The sequence below is a fragment of the Amblyraja radiata genome, chromosome 18, assembly GCF_010909765.2.
Source record: "Amblyraja radiata isolate CabotCenter1 chromosome 18, sAmbRad1.1.pri, whole genome shotgun sequence".
NCBI classification, from domain to species: domain Eukaryota; kingdom Metazoa; phylum Chordata; class Chondrichthyes; order Rajiformes; family Rajidae; genus Amblyraja; species Amblyraja radiata.
In genome coordinates, this window is record NC_045973.1 from 42,478,245 (window position 1) to 42,500,315 (window position 22,071).

The following is a 22,071-nucleotide window of genomic DNA, read 5'->3' on the forward strand; positions in this document are numbered from 1 at the left end:
AATCAAAACATACATTTACGAGACAAAAAATGTTCAAAAGACAGACGGACTGCAGTCGAGCCGCTGCCGTTAGGCGCCACCACACCAAATTGAGAGATTGAGAGTCGGGGATAGAGTATTTGCAAGTGTTAGGGTGGGAGCAGGCATAGTACAGATAACTTCGAGAGTCCATTGGTTGGTAGTGTGATGGCCACCGAGACTTCAAGAAAGGGGAGAGAGGGGAAATAGATAGTCCAAGTGAATTTGAGGGGAGAGTGAAAGTTAGTGATAAAGTTTATTAAATCAACGAGTTCTGCAGTTGCGGGAGGCAGCCCTGATATAGTTGTCGATGTAATGCATACATTTCCATTCCTCCTAAAACCCTTCTGCACTCATGGTTGTAGAATATTTTGGATTCCATTTCATACATTCATCCTCACTTGTGTGAATGTACTTAAATTGCAGCTGAAAAATCTCCACCTGAAAATCTTCCCATTATCCCATCAGTTTTGCCTGCCAAACTCTAATTCCAAATGACTCAAGTCACATCTGTTCTCATCCCATTGAAGCTGGCCACTCTCCAATTATTTTTGTATTTACCTGAGGGTGGGCTACGTAATTTTCCATTGCTATTCTAAATCGCACAATGTTGTGGTTTTTGTTTCCTAGAAGTTGCTTGCTCCATTTAGCCTGGCTCGTCTCCCAGAATCAGTTCCAGCTCTGGGAACTCCATCCCTGTCTTCATCAGGCCAGAAACTATTCCTGAACACTCCTTAGAAACTCTTCTCAATCATTGTCTCATTAGTTATTGCTATCCCAGTCCATAGTTTGATAATGCCCTATTATCCCGCAGTCCAGGTATAGGCTCAGGGGTGATCGCGCTTTTGCGGTTGCAGCACCTAGACTGTGGAACAGCATCTCTCTTCTCATCAGAACTGCCCCCTCCATCGACTCCTTTAAGTCTAGACTTGAAACTTATTTCTACTCACAAGCGTTTCTTGAGGTCCTCTGAGGGAGCGCTGTATGTATGTATGTATGTATTTATGTATGTATTGTTAGATCTATGTACCACTGTATGTAGCACGTTAGTACCCGCACTGATGTAAAGCATTTTGGTCAATGAGAGTTGTTTTTAAATGTGCTATAGAAATAAAGTTGACTTGACTTGACTATTATTATCATCACTTGAAGGCCTGTGCCACAAACACCGACAACAGGGAGGCTGCGGCAGAGGATGGCTCCACATGGTGTGAGATTGTCCAGGGTGGCATTAGGAGAGCGGATGTGAGCTGGGACTTACATACTGCAGAGAGGAGGGGCGGCGGCAGGAAATGAGCTTCAACAACCCCAACGCCTCCTCTATCTGTTCCCACTGCGGCAGAGACTGTCACTGGAGGTAGACAAAAATGCTGGAGAAACTCAGCGGGTGCAGCAGCATCTATGGAGCGAAGGAAATAGGCAACCCCTTCTTCAGACTCTCTCACAGTCACTGGAGGATTGGGCTGTTCAGCCACAGCAGACATTACCAACATGTGCAAAGACCCTGCAGACCTCAAAAGCATGTTCTTTCGAAACTGAGAGCTGCCAATGAACATTATCATCACAGTGCAGCTTTGGAGGAAAAAAGTAAATGGAAGGGACATACAAGGAATAGCAATGTTACAACATTTTGAGATTTTAAAAATCAAGTCTGTAATTTATCCCATCAGATAAAACATAAAAAGAAGTTTAATTTGACACCATATTCACTTTCATATCTTCAGTATTAAAAAAAGTTATGGCCATTTTCATACTCAGAAATTAGCATCTTGTTCCCTATTGCTTTTCCATTGACTTAACTCAAAAGCTGTGATTGAGGACAGTCAAAAGCCCATAACTTTCTTAAAAATTAAGAGAACTGAAAGAAATGTTCAGTTATTATTGATTGAAGCATTCTGAAACAAATATGAAACAATCTTACTTAGATGACTTGAAATTAAAGCATATAATTAGTTAGTTACCTAATTGTAGTTAATTACACAATTCAATTACTAGATCTAAACATCTCTCAATTTCTTAAGAATAGATTAACATTTTTAAATAGCCTAAGTGTCCAAATAACATTCACACAAGAATTTATAATATAACATAATTTTTAAATCTCATTGTCATGGATTTATAGGCCAAATGGAAGGAATTTAATGTTTAATACCTGTAAATTAATGGCCATTTAAATCATCTTGCGAGTGGGTTTTTCTGGAACGCGATCAATTGGAATGTTGCGGTTGCGGTGAATTTAAACCCCATATCGGCAGGAAAAATACTGCCGGTTCCTATGAGGAAAAAAATCACCGTTTCGCAATGTAAAATGTGACTTAAAGGCATCTTAAGAAGCACTTTTATACATAAAATAAACGGCTTTCCTTTACCCGTCCCGTACATGAAATCCGTCCCCGTTGTCGGTGTTGACGGCTTCAGAAGCTGATTTAAAAATTACTCCAGCGCTGAACTTGGCGGGCGATTAAAAAAAAAAAATACACAGAACGGCCGTCGGAACGATTCTTCAGCAAAAGCTTGCACTCCAACAAAATATAATCCAGGACAGGTAGGAGTAAACCACGTTTTAACCCCGCCCCCCCCCCACCCCCCCTCAAAGCCGCCAAAATCGCGCACACGGCCAGAGGCAGAACTGCAGCGCTGCTGAAGGTAAGTATTGTAACATACCTACAAGGAACAAACTGGGCCTGTATCACAGATGGACGATTGATAAAGCTATAAATCAAGTCTCCTGAAGTCATAGAATTCAATAGTAAATCCAGAAAACTGCAACATGCTCGGCATTCTGTTGTGTATGTTTTCACCCTGTAACTGCTCATTGACCACATAACCTCGTTTACAACTTATCCCCATGGCCACACTGGCTTTTCCCTACCAGACATCCCCATCTTCCCTGCAGCTTCATTTATCTCCTTCCCAGTTGTGACGAAGGGTTTTTGATCCGAAACGTTAACTCTGTTTCTATTCCCACATGGCCTGACCTGCTGAGCTTATCCAGCATTTTGTTTTAATTTTACATCTCTCCTTGATTACACCAGGACATCATCTCTCCTCAGCACTGCAACATTCCCTTTAATCCATTCTTCCTGCTTTCCTTCTTTTGCCAGTCTTTCTTTTGGGAATATCTGAAATCCATTCATTCACTGTTCAACCAAGTCTTTGTTATTGCAACAAGATTGAAATCCCAGTGGAGTTTACCTACCTTGCTGATGTGCAAAGTGCACCTATTTTACATGCATTGTAATCTCTTTTCGACTGGTTCTATCCAACATCTTTGTAATTTTTGTTTCATAGAAACATAGAAAATAGGTGCAGGAGTAGGTCATTTGGTCATTCAATATGATCATGGCTGATCATCCAACTCAGTATCCTGTACCTGCTTTCTCTCCATACCCCCTGATCCCTTTCGCCACAAGGGCCACATCTAACTCCCTCTTAAATATAGCCAATGAACTGGCCTCAACTACATTCTGTGGCAGAGAATTCCAGAGATTCACCACTCTCTGTGTAAAAAATGTTTTTCTCATCTCAGTCCTAAAAGATTTCCCCTTTATCCTTAAGCTGTGACCCCTTGTTCTGGACTTCCCCAACATCGGGAACAATCATCCTGCATCTAGCCTGTCCAACCCCTTAAGAATTTTGTAAGTTTCTATAAGATCCCCCCTCAATCCTCTAAATTCTAGCGAGTACAAGCCGAGTCTATCCAGTTTCTCTTTATCTCTCTGAATCTTTTTCATATCTTTTCTTCTGCTTTTTAATGGAACCTCCCAGTTCCCAGCCGTTGCCAAATTAGATGAAACATGATTTGACGTGATTTTTAAACAAGGTGTGGATTTTGGAAGTGATGGGCTGTGAGCCATGGAACTTAATGAATCACAGAGTCGTAGAACAGAGAAACAGGCCCGTTAGTCTAAATCACCCATACTGACCAAATGTCCATCCACGCATGTTCTCTCTCATCGATGCCCATTTGCCAGCAATTCATAAATCTTCATAAAGGACAGTATATATACACCCTGTGTAAATGTGAAACTCGTCTGTGGTCCAGAATAATAATTTTTGGGTGAATTGGAGCCAATGTATGTTGGAGAACCAATGTATGAGAACCAATTTCATTCTCGAGCTAGACACAAAATGCTGGAGTAACTCAGCGGGCTCAGACAGCATCTCTGGAGAGAAGGAATGGGTGACATTTCAGGTCGAGACCCTTCGTCAGACTGTCTCGACCCAAAACGTCACCCATTCCTTCTATCCTGAGATGCTGCCTGACCCGCTGAGTGACTCCAGCATTTCGTGTCCATCTTCGGTGTTAACCAGCATCTGCAGTTACTTCCTATCTGCAGTTAATTCTAGAGATGTCAGAACGATGAATATGAATTTTGGAAGCAGGTGCTGTGAAAAAAGGCACCAAGGCAAGTCAAGACAGGAGATTGAAGGAATAATCTCCATTTGTCTTGAGGATTGGAGCTCCAATAACACTGAAGAATCTTGACATCAACCATGACAAAGTAAACTGGAGGATTGATACCCCATCATCTCTCTGAGCATGCATTCCTGCCCGCACCACTGGATAGCAGCTACAAATACAAAATTCATTATAATTAGAAGATAGACACAAAAAGCGGGAGTAACAGCAGGCTGAAGAAGGGTCTTGACCCTAAATGTCACCTATTCCTTTTCTCCAGAGATGCTGTCTGTCCCGCTGAGTTACTCCAGCCATTTGTGTCTATCTTCGGTTTAAAACAGCACCTGCTGATTCTTCCTACACATTTCATTGTAATTACTCTCCTAGACTGCTGGACACCTCCTAACCTGGACACCTCTTTCACCAAGAACACCAAATAGGAACACCACAACTACAGGTTCCTATCCAGAATGCACACAATTCTGACTTGGAAACGTACCCCCAATCCTTAGCAACCACTGGGTCTAAATACTGAGAAACCCTCCACAATAGCTCCATATGTATCCTCACTAGAAGGACTGCTGCAGTTATAGAAGGTGGCTCACCAACATTTTCTCATGGGGATTTAAAGAAGGGCAATAAATGCGGGGCTGATGACCCCCTAGATCCTTCCAAATTAATATATTTTATCCAAAATGCTTTCTGGCAGTGGTTACAGATGGTCACTATACAATGAAATTCTAACAGTCCAGATATTGAAGTTGAGCACAATCTGAAGCTAATTAGCTTGCTCCGACAATCATTTTGCATTGTCACTGATATTGCTACAATCTGGCACAATCAAGTAAAAAATAAAAGTGGACTGCCTCTTCCCAGTTATGGTAGATGCTGGCCCAAAATACAAAGCTGCCAAGAGTAATTGGCATGAGATTGTCAAACCGTCAGGGGGGCTGTTAGAACGATGCTTGCAAAAACAGAAATGTCATCTCGCTGTACTAAGAGGCATTGTTTTACATTCATGACCAGGTCATCGCTGTAGCAGATGGGACGAAGGTTTGCCTTCAACTCTGCAACAAATGGCCCGAGTTATAAAAGAGTGAAAAATAATCCTCTGCACAAATTTACCTAATTTTAAAAGACATTCAAAACTCGGGAAGCAAACAAAAAACTCGGTAAAGATAATTTGAAAACTTGACGTATTCTTGACATATAACAATTTTAGCGTGCACATGTATTCTTTAAAATGTCTTCATTCATTTCAATGAAGCTATTTTGCGTAACATTGTATTCTTTATTCTCCTAGGTTTACTGTTATTGCAAACATTACCATGGTGATGCAAGGCTCCATTTCCCTCCTGCTGCTACGGTAACAGCTAAAATTAAAAACATATTTCAGTAAATGTGAAGCATGATTTTTGGGCAGTTCTGTGGCTTTAACTTCCAAAACTTTGACCAGTTAAAACTGCTGCCACATGACACAGAGTCAGACATGAGTGGGAGAACCCAACTGCAAGGACAATTAAATTGCTTCCATATTTCTCCGAATTAACACTGAGCAGGAACAGTGTTAATTCATGCTGGTTTAAGCCGAAGATAAACACAAAAAGCTGGAGTAACTCAGAGGGTCAGACAGCATCTCAGGAGAGAAGGAATAGGTGCTGCTTCGGGTCGAGACCATTCCTAGAAGAAGAGTCTCGACCTGAAACGTCACCTATTCCTTTTCTCCAGAGATGCTGTCTGACCCTGAGTTACTCCAGCTTTTTGTGTCTATCTTCTACTCACTGCTGCTTTATTTCACTTTTAATTGTTCCTCATTTCCTCTTCATTTCCATCCTAATTCACTGATGATTCTACCCAATATATGTAGATTTGTTAGTACAGGGAACATTGATGCATTTCTGACTTAAAATGTCTAATTTTTGAGACCCCTTTATAAATCCTCTGCTGCTTTTTTTTTTAGCATCTCAACCCCTTTGCAAAAGAACTGAGAAACCATGTTTCCCACGCTGAAGCTGCACTTTAGGAAATTACAAAATCCTAGTCATATGATGGTAATTTATTATTTTTTTAATGAAAAGTGTTTCTATTTCTATTACTTCAATGAGAAGATACCTATTATAATAGTTATCTTCCTGCATCCTCCAATACATTTTATGATATCAAAGTGCCTAAAAATCGAAAAGCTTCTGTATTTGTTTTACTCAGACTTCTTGTGTTTAATATGCATTAATGATGAGCTTTAAAACTTTATTTTTCACAAATAGGGATCTAAGAAAGATTATGGGATAAGTTCCACACTTTCCTCGTCTGATTTACTAGATTGTCATTATGATGATCAGACTGCCATGAAACTTGGCCATAATCACGATTGGCATAACCGCAAACAAATTTTGGAGTAATTTCTGCTTAAGTAGGATAATGGAAAAAAAAATTTCAGCATTTCAATCTCCCTGACTATAGGATTTGTGCCAGAGAACAGGATGGTTGCCAACATTATACTGTGGAATAAACTGTGTAAATAGAGGCAACTTGGGTAGTGGGAAATTGATTGGAATAGTTTCTAAGGGAAAAGGATAAAATTTCATTTAAAAAGGCACAGATAAATCTGGGAGAGACAACTTGGATTTGTTAAGATAGACACAAAATGCTGGAGTAACTCAGCGGGACAGGCGACATCTCTGCAGAGAAGGAATGGGTGAAGTTTCGGATCGAGACCCTTCTTCAGACAGAATTGTTAAGGGCGGGTCTTGGTTGTCTAATGACTGGTTTTTATTTGCAGATTTCATAAGGAGAATTGATGAGTGTGTAAATTGCTCGTTTCTAAGCTTCACCCCAGCCTAGTTTCAGTAAAGACACCGAATCAAGCACTTGAACAACTCATCTTTATTTTAACAAAAGCGCAATTACAGCTCAACTACTGTACCTATCCCACCGCGGGTTTGATCCTCGTATCTGCCTGATCAAGCCCTCTAGGCCTCGCTCAGACAGAGACACTCCAGAAAGTCACGCAGTCCCAAGCGCTCTCCCAGAAGATCGACGTGGGACCTCGTGGCAACAGACTTTTATATGTCCCGGGACCTCGAGGGGCCGAACCACATGGGGGTGGTCTCTGAACAATCCATTACAGATATCGATTAACCCCATACATAACAGACATTTCCCTAACCCAATAATACAGCAGCTCAATACATTGTATTCAAAATGGACTTCGTATGGAAGCCAACTTAGAAACATTTACCCTGATCTGCAGGAAACCCAGACAACGCTCAATACTTCATCCAATCAACACTCGGCAAAGTCGAACTCTGCAACATTATTTACAATTATTTACAAGGTGTATTTCTGGTTTGCAGTTATCCAATCCATCCTATGCATTTTGCACCTAATTGACAGGGTCTGCAGATGTTCTTATTCTTTTCTTGCAAATTGTATCTCGGCTCTAGACACACTGGCACCACTCCGCAGCTTGTCCCAGCTCTGCAGAGAGCAATGCCAAAATGACCAAATCTCCCAGCAGCCCAAGCTTTTTCCCCTTTTGAAGTCCTAGACTCTCCAATTTGGCCAGGATTAACAAGTGTTTCATCAAATGTCTTTGTAAATCCATATAAACTATATTGAATGCAAAGTCGCACAAGCAGGCTGGTCAAAAAAGTAAAAGCCCAAAGAAATCAAGGGGTTATGGAATTGAAATTGGCTTATTGTCAAGAAGTAAATGTTGGTGTGTGCTTCTGTGCTTCAATAGACAATAGGTGCAGGAGTAGGCCATTTGGCCCTTCGAGCCAGCACCGCCATTCACTATGATCATGGCTGATCATCAACAATCAGTAACCCGCTCCTGCCCTCTCGCCATATCCCCCAGCTCCGCAATCTTTAAGAGCTCTATCTAACTCTCTCTTGAAAGCCTCCAGAGAATTGGCCTCCACTGCCTTCTGAGGCAGAGAATTCCACAGATTCACAACTTTCTGTGTGAAAGTTTTTCCTCATCTTCGTTCTAAATGACTTACCCCTTATTCTTAAAGTGTGGCCCCTGGTTCTGGACTCCCCCAACATCGAGAACATGTTTCCTGCCTCTAGCACAGTGGTCGGCAACCTTGTTCTGCATATGGGCCAGGAAGCATGTCTGTGAGCGGATGGCGGGCCACATCTATCACGTATACACATAGATCCCGTCCCGGATGGCAGGCATCAAATCACGTGTTCACAGAAGGTAGACAAAAATGCTGGAAAACTCAGCGGGTGAGGCAGCCTCATGCAATCCTTATATATTAATGATCTGGATGAGGGAATTGAAGGCAATATCTCCAAGTTTGCGGATGACACTAAGCTGGGGGGCAGTGTTAGCTGTGAGGAGGATGCTAGGAGACTGCAAGGTGACTTGGATAGGCTGGGTGAGTGGGCAAATGTTTGGCAGATGCAGTATAATGTGGATAAATGTGAGGTTATCCATTTTGGTGGCAAAAACAGGAAAGCAGACTATTATCTAAATGGTGGCCGACTAGGAAAAGGGGAGATGCAGCGAGACCTGGGTGTCATGGTACACCAGTCATTGAAAGTGGGCATGCAGGTGCAGCAGGCAGTGAAGAAAGCGAATGGTATGTTAGCTTTCATAGCAAAAGGATTTGAGTATAGGAGCAGGGAGGTTCTACTGCAGTTGTACAGGGTCTTGGTGAGACCACACCTGGAGTATTGCGTACAGTTTTGGTCTCCAAATCTGAGGAAGGACATTATTGCCATAGAGGGAGTGCAGAGAAGGTTCACCAGACTGATGCCTGGGATGTCAGGACTGTCTTATGAAGAAAGACTGGATAGACTTGGTTTATACTCTCTAGAATTTAGGAGATTGAGAGGGGATCTTATAGAAACTTACAAAATTCTTAAGGGGTTGGACAGGCTAGATGCAGGAAGATTGCTCCCGATGTTGGGGAAGTCCAGGACAAGGGGTCACAGCTTAAGGATAAGGGGGAAATCCTTTAAAACCGAGATGAGAAGAACTTTTTTCACACAGAGAGTGGTGAATCTCTGGAACTCCCTGCCACAGAGGGTAGTCGAGGCCAGTTCATTGGCTATATTTAAGAGGGAGTTAGATGTGGCCCTTGTGGCTAAGGGGATCAGAGGGTATGGAGAGAAGGCAGGTACGGGATACTGAGTTGGATGATCAGCCATGATCATATTGAATGGCGGTGCAGGCTCAAAGGGCCGAATGGCCTACTCCTGCACCTAATTTCTATGTTTCTATGTTCCTATGTCTCACCCGCTGAGTTTCTCCAGCATTTTTGTCTACCTTCAATTTTTCCAGCATCTGCAGTTCTTTCTTAAACGTGTTCCGGCGGCTTTGCGCAGGATGCTGTACGGCCAGAGCTCGGCTGCGGGGGCCGTAGGTTGCCGACCCCTGCCCTAGCGTGTCCAAACCCTTAATAATTTTATATGTTTCAATGTTCCGTCTAAACTCCAGAGTGTACAAGCCCAGCCGCTCCATTCTATCAACATATGACAATCCCGCCATCCCGAGAATTAACCTTGTGAACCTACGCTGCACTACCTCAACAGCAAAAACGTCCTTCCTCAAATTTGGAGACCAGAACTCCACACAATACTCCAGGTGTGGTCTCACTAGGGCTCTGTACAACTGCAGAAGGACTTCTTTGCTCCTGTACTCAACTCCTCTTGTTATGAAGGCCACCATGCCATTCGCTTTCTTCACTGCCTGATGTACCTGCATGCTTACTTTCATTGTCTGATGCACAAGGACCCCCAGATCCCGTTGTACTTCCACGTTTCCCAACTTGACACCATGCAGATAATAATCTGCCTTCCTGTTTTTGGCACCAAAGTGGATACCCATACATTTATCAACGTTAAACTGTATCTGCCATGCATCTGCCCTCTCGCCCAACCTGTCCAAGTCACCCTGCATCCTCATAGCATCCCCTTTACAGTTCACACTGCCACCCAGCTTTGTGTCATCTGCAAATTTACTGACGTTACTTCTAGTGGTTGAAGGCTGCTACTGATAAGGTTTCATTGTCCTCTGTCACTTGGCCGTTGTAATATATATTATTGATAGAGACGTTTGCAGATATTTTTAAAAATGTCAGTGTGGTTGATAGTGAGGCCAACTGGAGGAACATATAGATGGCCTGGTCAGTTACAAATAGAAAGTAGCAAATGCAATTGACTCTGGTAAAGTGTGAAACCTGTACATGAATAGATGCAACAAAGCGTAGGAATTTTGAGAATGAGAATTTTAATTGATGTGAAGGAGCAAAAATATAAATGTTCACAAATACTTAAACATAGCCAGTAATTAAATTAAGGTGGACACAAATAGCTGGAGCAACTCATAGGAAAGAGGGTCTCGACCCGAATAGTCTGAAGAAGGGTCTCAACCCGAAACATCACCCATTCCTTCTCTCCTGAGATGCTGCTTGTCCCGCTGAGTTATTCCAGCATTTTGTGTCTAGCTGCAGTAACTCAGCGGGTCTGACAGCATCTCTGGGGAAAGGGCTGAGTCTGAAGAAAGGTCACCCATTCCTTCTCTCCTGAGATGCTGTCTGACCCGCTGAGTTACTCCAGCTTTTTGTGTCTATCTTCAGTTTAAACCAGCATCTGCAGCTACTTCATACACAATGAAATTAAGGTAGTTAAAAAGGTATGCAGGGTGGTCTTAGCACAGCTTGTAAGGGCAGGGACGTTACACATGAACTTTATTGAAACACTAGTTCGATCCCAGGCTGACTACTGACTACATTTCTGGTCACCATATTACAGAGAGGATGTGACTATATAGGAAAATTAGCTGAGTATATTTATGATGATGGGGCCAAGGCTGGCTAGGTGTAGCCAGAGGAAAGACTGGGTAAACTAGAGTTCCTTTCTTTGTCACAGAAAGGCCTAATGGGAGCCTGCATGCAATAAAGTGGAAGAATCAATTACCCTTAGAAACATATACGATAGATCATAGATCATAGGTCATGGATTTACAGTGACTGTTAGACATTTTAGAGGAGAGGCGAGGAAAACCTTTTAACCCAGAAGGTGTTATAGGTCTGGAACTCTCTGCCAAGAAGGAAAGAAGGGGCATAAATACTATAACATTTAAAGTCCACGTGAAGAACCCAGACCTGCAGGGCTGTGAGCCTAACATTGGAGGTTGGGATTAGTCTGGTTAGCTCTCCTTCGACTAATATAGACACGGTTATTTGAAAGCCCTGCGCTGGGTCGTACATAATCTATCTTTAGCTTTATTAAAACAACCCCATGGAGGGTTGATTTCCTTCAGGGCCTGTCCCACTTAGGCGATTTTGACAGCGACTGCCGGCGACTGTCATAGTCGTAGCAGGTCGCCGAAAAAACGGCGACTGGACCCCCCTACAACAATGTCTATGACAACCTACCACCTAGTCGACGCCAAGCTACAGGCGACCCATTAGGACATCCACTTATGACCACACCTACGACAACCTACGTCCACCCGCGACAAGCTACTACCCTGTAGGCGACAACTTAAGACAATTCAGTCGCCGGTATCTGTTGCCAGTAGGTTGACGTAGGTAGTCGGGAATGTAATTCACCGATGTCAGCACCGGCGACAACGTACGTTATCCTGGCGACAATCTACAACAGCACCTACGTCAGGAGAAGTCAGGCTACGTTCATTGGCGTCAAACCCACTGTCGCCAAAATGTTTTGAACATTTCAAAATCCAGCGGCGACCAGAAATATGCTACGTCTCTTTAGGCGACTGAGGAGACAACTCACGACCATACAGGCGACACGCCCCGGCGACAGCCTAGTCGCCTGTAGTCGCCTAAAAAAATCGTCTAAGTGGGACAGGCCTTTGCTAAAAGGGAATATGAATTATTGTTCAAATTTAGACTAAAAGTAAAGAATACAAAGAGCCTGTTTCCGTGTGGTATCTCTAAACTGTACTATACTCAACATTCAGAAGTTAAGGATTCAAGGGAAGGCTCGGTTGATATTTTGGATAAACTTCTTCAAGAGAACTTGGCACTTAGATTTCAAATTTAGTATACAAGTACAATTTGTTTTCTTCGGGGGGGAACAGTAAAAAATAATCACTCTACATCCAATTTTCCATGTTTGTTTTGTTTCTCATTTTATGAGTGCTTTTTAATTTGATAAATATGTCCAAAAGTGGTTTTTATTTTGTATCTAAAACCAAGATTTCAATGCAAGTCACAATTTTCCCAGTTCATCTCCTTCTCCCAGTGCAGTGGGGCCAGAACTCCTGACTGAGATTTTGCTTTCAACTCAACAACAGTACATGAGGTAAACAAGTAATTAAAGCATGTGCAGAGAATATACACAGACATCATTTCTCATATATATGAGCACACAGACACAAACACACACAGATTCTCAGTCTGATTCACTAATACAAGGTTTAGAACATTTGGGGTCCATGCCAGTTTGCAGTCAATCCTCTTCTCCTTCTTTATGGCCTTTGCCTTCACTCTGGTAACTATCCAAACCGTTTTTTATACCATTGATTATCCTCACTTGTACTTCAGCCTCAGAGATTTTTAAGTCTGTGTGAATCGAAACTTTCTTCACATCCCTCTTCATCTCTTGTCTAAAACCTTAAATCTGTGTGGGCAGCGCGGTGGCACAGCGGTAGAGCTGCTGCCTTACAGCGGCAGAGACCTGGGTTCAATCCTGACTAGGGGTGCTGTCTGTACGGAGTTTGCACGCTTTCCCCATGACCACGTGGGTGTTCTCCGAGATTTTCAGTATCCTCCCACACTCCAAAGACGTACAGGTTTGTAGGTTAATTGGCTTGGTATAAATGTAAAATTGTCCCGAGTGTATGTCGGGTAGTGTTAATGTGCGGGGATCGCTGGTCAGTGCGGACTCGGTGGGCCGAAGGCCCTGTTTCTGCGCTGTATCTCCCTACTAAATTGTTTCCATGATCAATGATGCTAATAGGAACAGCTTTTCTTTGGGATACCTTATCTAAATCTGCTATAATCCTGCTTACATATACCAAATCTTGCTTCAACATCCTCTGCCACAAGAAAAAAACGCTCTTACCAATTAATTCCTGTATTAATATACCTCATTCTAGGATCATCTTGGGAATTTTCCTCTGTATCTTCTCAAGAATACTTCATAACATTACTAATTAGAATGAGATAAAATTATGTGTAGGCACTTTATAATTTTTCAGCATAATCTCTGTTTCTGAAGCCCAAAATTCCACATAGTTTCATAAGCACTCTCTCAATACAGAAAGTCAGATTTGTTCAAAGATCTATGGTTCCCCAGGCCTCTCTCTTACACCCTTTAGAACAATGCCATAAGACTTCATCTCATCCCTTCTGCCAAAATGGATCATTTCACACTTCCCTATATTAAATTCCTTTCGCCTCTCTGACCATTCTGCCAGTCTATCTATGTCCTGTTAAAATTAAATTTGTATCCTGCACACTTTGCATACTTCCAAATTTTGTACTGCGGCTATTTTTAAATTTGTATTTTATATCCCATAATAAAGTCATTTAAATACTCTGAAGAAAAGCATTTCCCTTGGGAAGCCTGCCATCAGCTTATTGCAATAATCATTTATTGCAATATGATGAAGTCTGACCATAGACCTTTCTTTATACAAGATTGCACTTCACCTCCATAAACCTGAATTCTGTAAACGAGGCAAGCAGGTTAATGGACAGATAATGACTGTTTGGTTAAATGCAGATGCTGCTAATCTGAAATAAGCACAGAATATATGGGGAACACTCAGCAGGTCAGACATCAAATGTGGAAAGAGAAACAGTTAACATTTCAGCTCTGGAACTATGCTGACAAATCCTCTAAAGAATCCCAGACCTAAGACATAAATATTTCCGTTTCCACACATGCTGAGTGTTTTCAGCATTTTTTGTCTTTTAATTTCACATGCGTGTTGACACATCCATCCATACAGCTGTTGATACACAGATAGGCAGACAGTATACATTCAGAAAGATGCTCAGGCACATTCACACACCCGTTCATAGAGATGCAGTTCTTTTTCTACTTCTTCTGCTTAGGCAATCCAGTGGGATCACGAATGAAGATACGAGGAATTGCAAATGCTGGTTGACAAATAAATGCACGCAGTTCATTCACAAAGTAACTCAGCGGGTCAGGCAGCATCTCTGGACAACATGGATAGGTGAGGTTTTGGGTCGAGACCCATCCTCAAGCTGATTGTGGTGGGGGGGGGGGGGGGGGGAAGCTGGAAGAAAAGTGGAGGCAGTGATGTGAGAGGTCTCCATCTCCCCTGAGTCTGAAGAAGGGTCTCGACCCAAAACTTCACCTTTCCTTATCTCCAGAGATGCTGTCTGTCGTGTCTATCTATGCTGCCAATTTCAAGTATTTTTAGACATGTACACTGCAGTCCTTCTGCATAGGTATATGGGTGGAAATCAGTCCAGATGGGCAAGGTATTTGCAAAGTGATGCATTTTGAGACTTCATGTGAAGAAGGGTCCCGACCCAGAACGTTATAGAAACATAGAAACATAGAAAATAGGTTCCATTCGGCCCTTCGAGCCTGCACCGCCATTTGATATGATCATGGCTGATCATCCAACTCAGTATCCCATCCCTGCCTTCTCTCCATACCCCCTGATCCCTTTAGCCACAAGGGCCACATCTAACTCCCTCTTAAATATAGCCAATGAACTGGCCTCAACCACCTTCTGTGGCAGAGAATTCCACAGATTCACCACTCTCTGTGTAAAAAATGATTTTCTCATCTCGGTCCTAAAAGACTTCCCTCTTATCCTTAAACTGTGACTCCTAGTTCTGGACTTCCCCAACATCGGGAATAATCTTCCTGCATCTAGCCTGTCCAACCCCTTAAGAACTTTGTAAGTTTCTATAAGATTCCCCCTCAATCTTCTAAATTCTAGCGAGTACAAACCGAGTCTATCCAGTCTTTCTTCATATGAAAGTCCTGACATCCCAGGAATCAGTCTGGTGAACCTTCTCTGTACTCCCTCTATGGCAGGAATGTATTTCCTCAGATTAGGAGACCAAAACTGTACGCAATACTCCAGGTGTGGTCTCACCAAGACCCTGTACAACTGCAGTAGAACCTCCCTGCTCTTATACTCAAATCCTTTTGCTATGAATGCTAACATACCATTTGCTTTCTTCACTGCCTGCTGCACCTGCATTCCTACTTTCAATGACTGGTGTACCATGACACCCAAGTCTCATTATATCTCCCCTTTTCCTAATCGGCCACCATTCAGATAATAGTCTACTTTCCTGTTTTTGCCACCAAAGTGGATAACCTCACATTTATCCACATTATACTGCATCTGCCATGCATTTGCCCACTCACCCAACCTATCCAAGTCACCTTGCAGCCTCCTAGCATCCTCCTCACAGCTAACACTACCCCCCAGCTTCGTGTCATCCACAAACTTAGAGATGTTGCATTCAATTCCCTCATCCAGATCATTAATATATATTGTAAATAGCTGGGGTCCCAGCACTGAGCCTTGCGGTACCCCACTAGTCACTGCCTGCCATTCTGAAAAGAACTCGTTTACTCCTACTCTTTGCTTCCTGTCTGCCAGCCAGTCCTCTATCCACATCAATACTGAACCCCCAGTACCGTGTGCTTTAAGTTTGTATACTAATCTCTTATGTGGGACCTTGTCGAAAGCCTTCTGACAGTCCAGATATAACACATCCACTGGTTCTCACTTATCCACTCTACTAGTTACATCCTCGAAAAATTCTATAAGATTCGTCAGACATGATTTACCTTTCATAAATCCATGCTGACTTTGTCCAATGAATTCACCACTTTCCAAATGTGCTGCTATCCCATCTTTAATAACTGACTCCAGAATTTTCCCCATCACCGATGTTAGACTAACTGATCTGTAATTCCCCGTTTTCTCTCTCCCTCCCTTTTTAAAAAGCGGGGTTACATTAGCTACCCTCCAGTCCTCAGGAACTACTCCAGAATCTAAAGAGTTTTGAAAAATTATCACTAATGCATCCACTATTTCTGCAGCTACTTCCTTAAGTACTCTGGGATGCAACTTATCTGGCCCTGGGGATTTATCAGCCTTTAATCCATTCAATTTACCTAACACCACTTCCCGGCTAACCTGGATTTCACTTAGTTCCTCCATCTCATTTAACCCCTGGTCCCTTGCTATTTCCAGCAGATTATTTATGTCTTCCTTAGTGAAGACGGAACCAAAGTAGTTATTCAATTGGTCTGCCATTCTGTCCATTATCTGTCCATTCACCTCCACAGATGCTGTCGGACTTGCTGAGTTTCTCCAGCAATTTATTTTCTCCTCAAGTCATGAGCCCTGCCTTCCTGTTTCTGAACCTAGCAGGCATCTCAAGGGGATTGGAAAGCTATCACTAATAATGTGCATACAAAACTCTCAAAACTCACTGGAAACAAATGATAACCAATATCATATGCAGCTAAGATAGACACAAAATGCTGGAGTAACTCAGCGGGACAGGCAGCATTTCTGGAGAGAAGGAATGGGTGTCGTTTCGGGTCGAGACCCTTCTTCAGACTGAGAGTCAAGGGAGTGGGATATGGAGAGAAAGCAGGAACGGTGTACTGATTTTGGATGATTAGCCATATTGAATGGTGGTGCTGATTCGAAGGGCCGAATGGCCTACTCCTGCACCTATTTTCTATGTTTCTCTGAGAGGAAAACATAGAAACATAGAAAATAGGTGCAGGAGGAGGCCATTTGGCCCTTCGAGCCAGCACCGCCTTTCATTGTGATTATGGCTGATCGTCCTCTATCAATAACCCAAGCCTGCCTTCTCCCCATATCCCTTGACACCACTAGCCCCTAGAGCTCTATCTAACTCTCTCTTAAATCCATCCAGTGACTTCTGTGGCAGGGAATTCCATAAATTCACAACTCTCTGGTGAAAAAGTTTGTTCTCACCTCAGTCCTAAATAACCTCCCCCTTATTCTAAGAGATAAAGTAGAGATATGGAAAGGTAAGGTGTGAAAACGACAGATCAAAGCAATCGATGTTCAAGTAAATGTCGAATGGTTCATTGTTAACTGAGGGAAAGGTGACAACGAGGCATACAAACAGTAACATTAATCAGGAGGCCATTGAAACTGGTCGGAGAACTAGGATGAGGAGGGACAGAGAGAGAGGGAAAGCAAGGATTACTTGAAGTTAGAGAAATTAATATTCATATTACTGGTTGTAAGCTGCCCAAGTGAAATATGAGGTGCTGTTCCTCCAATGTTTTCCACAAGCAGTAGCTCTACTCAACAGCCAAAAGTCTGTAGCCTCCTTTTGCTCTGGTATTTTATTTCATTCTTCACATGAGTAAATTGATGTTTTATTTTTAATTGTCTACTGTATATTGTGTTGTTACTTGCGAGCAAAGCACCAAGGCACATTCCTTGTATTTATACATACTTGGCTAATACACTTTATTCAATTCAATTCAATTCAAATTCAATTCAATTCAATTCGCATTTGGTCTCACTCTGACAGTAGAGGAGGCCCAGGGCAGAAAGGTCAGTATGGGAATGGGAGGGGAAGAAAAATGTTTAGCAACCGGGAGATCGTGTTGACCTAGGCAGATTGAGCAAAGGTGTTCAGCGAAACGGTCGCCGAGTCTGTGCTTGTTATGCAGCTACGCAAACAGGTAGATGAACATTCACAGATGTGCATACTCAGATATTCAGTCACATACACTAACCCAGTCATACTGATCAATGTGCACAGATAGACATGCACACATTCACACAATCGCAAAAAACAAAGTACTGCAGAAACTCAGCATGTCAGGCAGCATCTGTGGAGGGAAATAGACAGAGGACATTTAGGATCAGGGGCATTCACACAAAGCTGGTGAGCTGCTGCCCCACAGTACAAGAGACCCAGGCTCGGTCCAGACCTCAGGTGTGTCTGTGTGGAGTTTACACATACTCCCTGTGACTGCATGGGTTTCCTCACACATCCCAAAAGACATGTGGATTTGTAGGTTAATTGGCCTCAGTAATTTGCCCCAAGTGCTTTGGGAATAGATGGGAAATTGTATGGAACTAGAGTGAGCGGGTGATCGATGTTCGGTGTGGAATCGATAGGTCATGGGTGGATGGGCTTGTTCCTACGCTGTATCTTTCAATCAATCAAGGGTCCTGATTAAAGATGTCTTCTGTCCATTCCCTCCACAGATGCTGCCTAACCCATTGAGACAATAGACAATAGGTGCAGGAGTAGGCCATTCGGCACTTCGAGCCAGCACCGCCATTCAATGTGATCATGGCTGATCATCCCCAATCAGTACCTCGTTCCTGCCTTCTCCCCATATCCCCTGACTCCGCTATCTTTAAGAGCCCTTTCTAGCTCTCTCTTGAAAGTATCCAGATAACTGGCCTCCACTACCCTCCGAGGCAGAGAATTCCACAGACTCACAACTCTGTGAGAAAAAGTGTTTCCTCGTCTCTGTTCTAAATGGCTTATTCTTAATGGCTTAAACCCCTTATTCTTAAACTGTGGCCCCTGGTTCTGGACTCCCCCAACACCGGGAACATGTTTCCTGCCTCTGGCGTGTCCAAACCCTTAACAATCTTATCGGTTTCAATAAGATCCCCTCTCAACCTTCTGAACTCCAGAGTGTACAAGCCCAACCGCTCCATTCTCTCAGCATATGACTGTCCCGCCATCCCGGGAATTAACCTTGTAAAGCTACGCTGCACTCTCTCAATAGCAAGAATGTCCTTCCTCAAATTAGGGGACCAAAACTGAACACAATACTCCAGGTGTGGTCTCACAAGGGCTCTGTACAACTGCAGAAGGACCTATTTGCTCCTATACTCGACTCCTCTTGTTATAAAGGCCAACATGCCATTTGCTTTCTTCACTGCCTGCTGTACCTGCATGCTTACTTTCATAGACTGATGAGCAAGGATCCCCAGAACCCGTTGTACTTCCACTGTTCCCAACTTGATGCCATTTAGATAGTAATCTACCTTCCTGTTCATCTGCCATGCATCTGAAGCTTAATATGGATAAATGTGAGGTTATCCACTTTGGTAGCATAAACAGGAAGGCAGATTACTATCTAAATGGCAATTCTCCAGCACTTTGTGTTTTGCTCAAGAGTGCAGCATCAGCAGTTTCTAGTGGTGTCATAGATACAGAGACACAGGCAAATTCACATTGGAACAAGTGCACAGGCTAATATACATGTATTTATAAGTGATAGGAGCAGAATTTGGCAATTTGGCCCATCAAGTCTACTCCGCCATTCAATCATGGCTGACCCCTCCACCCTCCCCCTCCCACACCCCTTCCCTACGCTAAACCCCCCTCCTTCACACACCCCTCCCCCACACATCCCCTCCCCCATACACCCCCTCCCCAGAGTGGTGGAGCATTGCTTTGGGGGAACGGGTTGCGTTGGGGAATGGGTTGCATTGCGGGGGACCAACGCAACCCCAACGGGTCCCACCTAGTCTAGTAGTACACCAAAGATAGACACAAAATGCAGGAGTAACTCAGCGGGACAGGCAGCATCTCTGGATAAATTGGAATAGGTCGAGACCATTCTTAAGGGTCGAGACCATTCTTAAGACTGAGAGTCAGGGGAGAGTGAGTCTAGACATATGGTAAGGTAAGGTGTGAAAATGACAATCAAAGGAGATGAGGTTCAAAGAAAATGTAGAATAGATCAATGTTAGCTAGGGGAAGGTGACAAAGGGTCTTGACCCGAAATGTCACCCATTCCTTATATCCAGAGATGCTGCCTGTCCCATTGAGTTACTCCAGCATTTTGCATCTATCTTCACATTCACACCTGGTGATACACTAAACTTCCAGTATCCACCTGGACCTCCAGCACCTTTCACATTCACACCTGGATCTCCACATTCACACCTGGATCTCCACATTCACACCTGGATCTCCACATTCACACCTGGACCTCCAGCACCCCTCACATTCTCACATGGATCTCCACATTCACACCTGGACCTCCAGCACCCCTCACATTCACTCCTGGAGCTCCACCCACCATATTCACACCTGGACCTCCAGCACCTCCTCACATTCACATCTGGACCTCCAGCACCTCCTCACATTCACATCCGGACCTCCAGCACCCTCCACATTCACACCTGGACCTCCAGCACCCTCCACATTCACCTGGACCTCCAGCACCCTCCACATTCACACCTGGACCTCCAGCACCCTCCACATTCACATCTGGACCTCCAGCACCTCCTCACATTCACACCTGGACCTCCAGCACCTCCTCACATTCACATCTGGACCTCCAGCACCCTCCACATTCACACCTGGACCTCCAGCGCCCTCCACATTCACCTGGACCTCCAGCACCCTCCACATTCACACCTGGACCTCCAGCACCTCCTCACATTCACATCTGGACCTCCAGCACCTCCTCACATTCACATCTGGACCTCCAGCACCCTCCACATTCACACCTGGACCTCCAGCACCCTCCACATTCACCTGGACCTCCAGCACCCTCCACATTCACACCTGGACCTCCAGCGCCCTCCACATTCACACCTGGACCGCCAGCACCCTCCACATTCACACCTGGACCTCCAGCACCTCCTCACATTCACACCTGGACCTCCAGCACCCTCCACATTCACACCTGGACCTCCAGCACCCTCCACATTCACACCTGGACCTCCAGCACCCTCCACATTCACCTGGACCTCCAGCACCCTCCACATTCACACCTGGACCTCCAGCGCCCTCCACATTCACCTGGACCTCCAGCACCCTCCACATTCACACCTGGACCTCCAGCGCCCTCCACATTCACCTGGACCTCCAGCGCCCTCCACATTCACATCTGGACCTCCAGCACCCTCCACATTCACACCTGGACCTCCAGCGCCCTCCACGTTCACCTGGACCTCCAGCACCCTCCACATTCACACCTGGACCTCCAGCGCCCTCCACATTCACACCTGGACCGCCAGCACCTCCTCATTCACACCTGGACCTCCAGCACCTCCTCACATTCACACCTGGACCTCCAGCACCCTCCACATTCACACCTGGACCTCCAGCACCCTCCACATTCACACCTGGACCTCCAGCACCCTCCACATTCACCTGGACCTCCAGCGCCCTCCACATTCACATCTGGACCTCCAGCGCCCTCCACATTCACACCTGGACCTCCAGCGCCCTCCACGTTCACCTGGACCTCCAGCGCCCTCCACATTCACACCTGGACCTCCAGCGCCCTCCACATTCACACCTGGACCGCCAGCACCTCCTCATTCACACCTGGACCTCCAGCACCTCCTCACATTCACACCTGGACCTCCAGCACCCTCCACATTCACACCTGGACCTCCAGCACCCTCCACATTCACACCTGGACCTCCAGCCCCCTCCACATTCACACCTGGACCTCCAGCACCCTCCACATTCACACCTGGACCTCCAGCGCCCTCCACATTCACCTGGACCTCCAGCACCCTCCACATTCACACCTGGACCTCCAGCGCCCTCCACATTCACCTGGACCTCCAGCGCCCTCCACATTCACATCTGGACCTCCAGCACCCTCCACATTCACACCTGGACCTCCAGCACCTCCTCACATTCACACCTGGACCTCCAGCACCC